The 6,931-nt window shown below is 42.3% G+C and overlaps 1 protein-coding gene across 2 annotated transcripts in view; it reads right to left on the reverse strand.

The window, feature by feature from the left end:
* The window catches only part of SESTD1 (SEC14 and spectrin domain containing 1), a 96,727-nt gene extending 90,382 nt beyond the window's left edge, over nt 1–6,345 (reverse strand). Inside the window, exon 1 of one of the 2 annotated variants that reach the window (XM_053918812.2) lies at nt 6,092–6,345. The gene's annotated coding sequence lies outside the window, so the exon portion shown is untranslated. The remainder of the gene's footprint in view (nt 1–6,091) is intronic. The other variant, XM_053918811.1, reaches the window with a different exon arrangement.
* Nucleotides 6,346–6,931: the final 586 nt, after the last annotated feature.

The raw sequence follows: 6,931 nt of genomic DNA on the forward strand, positions 1-6,931 counted from the left end.
CCAGTATTTTTTTCCTCTACTACCCTACCTCAAAAGCATGTAGGTATTTAAAAATCATTGTCTACCAAAATTAAATTTTAAATGGCCTGGAAATATTTTCAGATTTTTCCAATTTATTAGCAGAAATCATCCCTATAGTTCTATCATCCTTTCTCCTTAAATTTGTTCTTGGCAGGCCAAAACAATTTATAATAATTATGGTGACAAATATACATCTATATGGCATGTTACGGTTTAGTATTCCATATTTCTTCATTTTTATTAGATGCAAATACTGAGGTTTTTCATATGTTGTCTCATTTCATTTAATATTTTCAAGTTTCCTGTGAGGCAGGGATCATTACTATTTTATAGATAAGACAACAGAAGTTTGAAGAGGGTAACTTGCCTAAGGTTATACAGCTAGTGAGTGTAGGACTTTGCTGGGGATCTCCTTAAGAGAAAAGCACATATACTCCTACATCCACTGATTCATTTAATCATTTGCTTTTGTCAACTCATCAGAGCAGAGAGAAGATAAGTGTGTGTGGAAGGATTCCTTCACCAAAAATGTAATACAAAATAAGATCGAAAACTCGACAGAACAATAAAAACAGGAAATATGAAAAAGGTTGTCTTGGATCTCTTCCTTCCCCTAAGGCTTTCAAGTGATTTCTAAAAGATGTTTACAAAATAGACATTTTAAACTATTCCAGAGGACAGGGAAAATAAGGAGAATTCCCCATTCATTCTTAACAGCTGGCTTAATCTTGAGACCAAAACCATGCAAGAATGGCAAACTAATAAGGAAACAAATATGCTTATCTTTTCTGACTATAGACACAAATGCCTTAATATATTTAAGTGAAAAACAAAGGATACATGTAGAATAATTCCATCTGTAAAAGAAAAACACTGTGTATACTTACATATGTATGTGAGTATAATTGGATATGTAACGATATTTGTACATATGTACACAAAAATACAAAGATATAGGTTTGTAAATATATACCCTGAACTGGTAACAATGATTACCTGGGAGAGGAGTGGTCTTAGAGTAAAAAAGGAAAGAGGACAAGAAGTAAATGAGAGATTTTCAGCTTTAACTTTATATATCCATGTATTATTTGAATTTTAAAATTAACACAAGGTCTGTCCTGAAAAAGTCCAGCTATTGTTAATATAAGATGAGCGGTTTGTGAAACATGGATGTAACCTGGAAGCCAAGGAGAGTGGACTTGTATTTGTACACCTGAATAATGACAACTTCACTGTACCAGTCAGTGGGGATGGCTGATGTCCATGCCGATGCCATTGAATGAGCATGTGTACTGTAAGGCCTTCGCATTCAAAATGATTGAGCAAGAACAGTAACAAATAGGCATCAAATTTTGTGTTAAGCTTTAACATTCCTCTGCAGAAAGTATCTGGATGACTCAGAAGGCTGCAGCTATGGGCAACTGGTGATTGGCAGCTTTATCATGAAATATGCCAGCTCATGCATCACACGGGTCATGCCGTTTTTTGGCAAAACATCAAATCACCCAGGTGACTCAGCCCCCCTACACCGTAGATTTGGTGCCCTATGGCTTCTTGCTTTTCACAAAACTGAAATCACCTTTGAAAGGGAAGAGATTGCAGACTATCAATGAGATTTCAGGACAATACAACAGGGCAGGTGATGGTGAATCCAACAAAGGATTTTGCAGAGTGTTTTGAACAGTGGAAGAGACAATGGGAGAACTCAGTGAGGTCACAAGGTGCCTACCTTGAAGGGGACTGGGGCATCATTGTCCTGTGTACAATGTTTCTTGTATCTTTTTCAATGAATGTCTCTATTTTTCATAGTGCGTGGCTGGATACTTTCTGGACAGACCTTGGTATATCACGTTTGACAATTAAAATATATAAATGAATAATGCAGCCTAAACATCAATTTGCTGTTATCTCCTCCACCTGTTATAGTAAAAACTAATTCTTTTATTCACTCATTGGGCATTCATTTATTTAACAAACCTCAGGATACAAGGCCTATGTTTGGGCACTGAGTGTATAAGCACTTGTGCCACCAGACACTCAGAACCTATTTTTTAAAATCCGACATGGAACAACAGTCACTTCTGTAAGAAACAATGTTGAGTTTTAAATCATTCTAATTTTTATGATTTATTACCTTTTAGGTTATATGCCAGGAGTAAAAAAATATTTTTTTCCTGCCCTGGCTGGTGTAGCTCAGTGGATTGAGCGTGGGCCTGCGAACCAAAAAGTCCTGGTTTGATTCCCAGTCTAGGGCACATGTCTGGGTTGCAGGCCAGGTCCCCAGTAGGGGGCGTGCAAGAGGCAACCACATACTGAGTTTCTCTCCCTTTCTCCCTCCCTTCCCTGTTCTCTAAAAGTAAATAAATCTTTTAAAAAATCTTAAAAAAAAACGTTTTTATGGAATTTAAACTATCATTATTCTAAAAAAGAGTAACAGATAATTTGTATTGTTGTCTCTTTCTTTGCAATTAAAAAAATGTATTTGTATTCATTCATTAAACAAAAGTTAGAGTCCCTGCTATGTGCCAGGCACTATGCTGGACAATAAGCATACAAAGATTAATATGTAACGTATGAACTCTACCTACCCTCGAAGGAGTTGAGAATTTTGCATATACATGGTACAGGCTAATACATGAAAATTGAAATATATACCCTAATAATCCTCCAATTCAAAGTGAGACTGGCAAACCAGCTAGTTCAAAAATAAAAGTTAATTTCAGCTTAACCTAGAAAATCTTAATAATTATGAAAAATGTGAAATTATCCAGTTACTTTAAAATTAAAAGGAATAAATTAGTGAGAAAATAGAGAATATGGCAGCTGTGAGGGAAGAGAAAGCACAATGTCTCAGTGAGCAGTGGGTTCTAGGATTAGCTATGCCACTAAGAAGCTGTTATTAGATTTAATTCCTCTGTTTCCCCACAGGATATATGGAAATCACATCTACCTTATTAGGGAAAGAAAAAGAAAGAATTTATTTGAGAAAGCATAACAAAATGTGGTTGAATATGAGGCAATGTGGCCACAACACCTGCTTTTCATTGTTGATTTTTATTTATCATGCCCTCACCTTGGCAATGATTAGCCAAGTAAATCTGCAAACACAATTCAACTTCTGTATGCCTCATGAAGTGAAAAGAATGTAGGAAGCAGAGTTAGATACCCAAGTTCACAGTCAGATTCTTACTCTTATTAACTACTTAAGGTTAAAAACAAGCAAATTGACCTCTTTACACCGTTCCTAGCAGTAAAATAGAAATAAACCTATTTTACAGCATTCTTTCAAAGACTAAGAGAATACATGTGAAAATAAAAACTTAGAAATGATCATAAATTAAAGACATGTTTCCAAAGAAGATATACAAATGGCCAATATTAAAAGATGTTCAACATCATTAGGGCATTAGCGCAAAGCAAATGAAAACCACAATGAGATACCACTTCACACCCACTAGAATGACTATCATCAATATAGACAACATTTTAACAAGTGTTGGAAAAATAGAACCCTCATACTTTTTTGGCGGGAATATAAAATGGTGCAGCAGCTATGGAAAAGTTTGATAGTTCCTCAAGAAGTTAAACAGTTACCACATGACCAAGTTATACCACTTCTAACCCAACAGAACTGAAAAAGTAACGTTCACACAAAAACTTGTAAATGAGCGTTCACAGCAGCATTACTCATAATAGTCAAGTAGAAATGTGGCATATCCATACAATGGCATATGATTCAGCATAACAAGGAATGAAATATTGATACGTGTGCAATATAATATGGAGGAATCCTGAAAATATTTTGCTAAGTCAAAGACAGAAATGGACACATATTGTAAGATTCTGTTTACATGAAATGTCCAGAAAAGGGAAACCTATATATAGAGACAGAAATCAGATTAGTGATTGCTAAATGCAGGGGAGGAGGAATGGGAATGACAGTTAAAGGGTATAGGAGTGTCTTTTCAGGATGAGGAAAATGTTCTTGAATTAAGAGATATGTTTGCCCAACTTTGTGAATATGCTAACACCACTGAATTGTCACTTTAAAAGAGTGGAATTTACTGTTTATGAGTTATATCATGATAAAAGAAAATAATTTCAGAAATTTAAGTTTCTGCTACTTTTTGTTAGTAAATATCCTACTTTTCTCAAGAGATTGTTCCTATTACTTGTAACAGCTACAAAAGCTCTTTGAAATTAGATATTACACAGATAAAGGATATTTTTAGTGAACTCAAACTACTAATTATGCCAGAGAAACTTTCTACAGATCATATTAATTTGGTATAATGTTATTTCATCAAAGAAAAAATTTTATTGTTTTCAGAAGTAAAAAGAGCTTCAAGTAGTCTTTAAGCACATAAAAAAGGTCAAAATGTAATACTGTCTGCTTTTTAAATTAGTAAACATTTAGTTTTTAGATAAGCCTGTCAAACAAAAACACAAGCAGATGAATTTTGCATCCTCTTCTCTACCACTTCACACGTTCTGGATTTTGCTGTGCGCCTTCTAGGTCCATGCATCCATCATCAGCTCCTAATCTCATCCACCAATTAATCCTTCCAATTATTATTCACAGGGGTTAAAATGCTTGGTAAACTCTTTAAACACCATCAATTCCATTCCTTACTGTGGAGGAATTTAGAGTAGGCCCAATTTTTAAGGTTAAATTAAATCTAGATTGTTTGAATAAACATACAGAAAAATTATTCCTTGAATTTTGGATGTACAATCTGTAGAGTTGTGTAATGCTTTTTAAGTCCTTAGGGAATGTTTACATGTCTTCGGTCATGGGGTTTTTAAAAAGAAAGTCACCAACTTCTGTCCACACAAAGTATTATGTATAAAAGCTTCCTGGTTCCAGAACAAAGAAGTATTTTATTGCTCAAAGCAAAAGAAAGATATTTTTCTTCTATTTAGTATTGTTATACTGAAATAGCACACCAATGAAACCAGCTAGGTAAGAGCGTGACTGCAAGGAATGTAAACAAAGATAAAACTCTTCTTTATTCTGTATACTTCCTTGGGGAAAGAAAAAGTTTCTCACGCCTAAGAAAATAGGGTTTGTTAAGCCAAAGAAAACCAGGTGGATTAATATTTTCCAACGCAGGTGTACTTTGAGTGGCAATTTTAATTTGAAGGTTTCCCAACCTAGGCTAGGGTGCATGGTGGGTATACTTGGCACAGACAAAACGTGAAGAAAGAGGTCACCTGTCAACCAGCTGCTATCAAGTTACCCCCTCAACAGCGCTTCCAACTTCTCAGTGAGGTCTGTGCAGGAGAGGAAGATGTCAAAGCACCATGAGAACCACAGGGGCTGTCACAGCAGCACCAAATCCAAACCGTGCATCCCAGGGTGAAGTCCCACCCGCACCCTGAAAAGCCGGCTAGTCTGCGGCTCTTTTCCAGTATGAGCCTACCTACCATACAAAAAATAAATACATAACCAGTGATCCTTGCCAACCCTCTCTCCCTACCCTTTGTGGCTCCTCCAAAGGCTTAAAGGACGTTAACCTCCTGCAGGCCCGCGGCAGCCAAGCCGCACTCCACCAGGGAGGCGTCTAGGAGCCTGGGCGCAGCCCCGGGGCCTCGAGCTGGCGTCCCCCACCCAGCAGGCGGGCCGGTCACCCGCCACACAAAGGAACTGCCGCGGGCGCAGGACACCGGGACTCGCCCCGGAGGCGGGCGCCACATCTGGCCCCCCGCAGGCCAGAAAATACGGATTAACGCGTAAACCTGTTGCACGATTCGGGTCCCTTTCACCCAGTAACAACGAAGGGCGCTCAGGAGGGGAGACGCGAGAGGCCCCGGGTTTGCGGGCCGCAGCCGCACCCGGCAGGCGGCGCGGAAGCACGGACTGCCCGCCTGGCTTCCCACCTCCGGCGCTTTGTCTGCGGCGGCAGCGGGGGCGGCAGCTGCGGCGGGGGCTACACGGGCAGCGCGGCGGGGGCGCCCCTCTCTCGCCCCGCGGCCCGCCCAGGGGAAGAAAGCAGGGCCCGCCGCCTCCACGCGCCCGCCCCGCCGCCCGGCCGCAGGGCCGCCAGGGCCACACAGCGGCCACACTCACCTAGCTAATGCCGGGGATCGGCTGCTCCGAGGTGGTGGGAAGGCCACCGGGACGCGAAGGAGACGCGGGCGGAGGGCTAGGCGGGAAAAGGAGGGCTGGAGCGGAGCGGCCCGCGCAGCGGAGGTGGCCGCGCGGCTCCAGCCACTTGCGGCAAATCGCGTCCGGCCCCTGCGTGCGTCAAGCGAGGGGCGGCGGCGCTGGCGGCCAGACGACCTCCGAGTACGCGGCCCGAGCCGCGGCGGAATGACCCCGCACGCGCCGGGGGAGCGGCCGAGCAAAGGCCCCGCCCAGCTTGAGAAGGGGCGGGGCTGGGAGCCCCACCGGAGCTGGGGGTGGGGGAGGGACGGGGAGGGAGGGACGGGGAGGGGGCCTCTGACGCGCCTCAGCGGGCTGGGGGTTCTCCCCGAGCGCTCGGGCGGTAGCCCCCCAGCCGGCAAGCAGTCTGGGATAGGAGAAGGGGCACTGTGTGGAGAGTGAGGAAAGCTAGGCTTAAGAAACACCCGTGTACCTGACACCTTGGCATTTGTTTTCTCTCCTCAACGTGAGATATGTGTGTAGGTTCGAGACTGTGGTGTGTAATTTCTCAAAATTCTAACATTGCCATTCTCGGTTTGTTGGGATTCGGGAAATGCCCAGAGATAATGGTCCCCCCTCCCCCCACCGCCCCACCCCCACACCCCAGTCGGTGATGTGGCTGAAGGATGAAGGCCTCTGGGAGAATTTGGCGGGGAATTTATAGTGGGGAAGGGCTGAATTCATGGCATTTGTATTTCCTTGAAGATGTTTCCACTGCACAGTCCAAAATCGCCCTCTGACAATGGCTACTTCCCCATCTCCACC

Source organism: Desmodus rotundus, chromosome 2 (genome assembly GCF_022682495.2).
Source record: "Desmodus rotundus isolate HL8 chromosome 2, HLdesRot8A.1, whole genome shotgun sequence".
NCBI classification, from domain to species: Eukaryota; Metazoa; Chordata; class Mammalia; order Chiroptera; family Phyllostomidae; genus Desmodus; species Desmodus rotundus.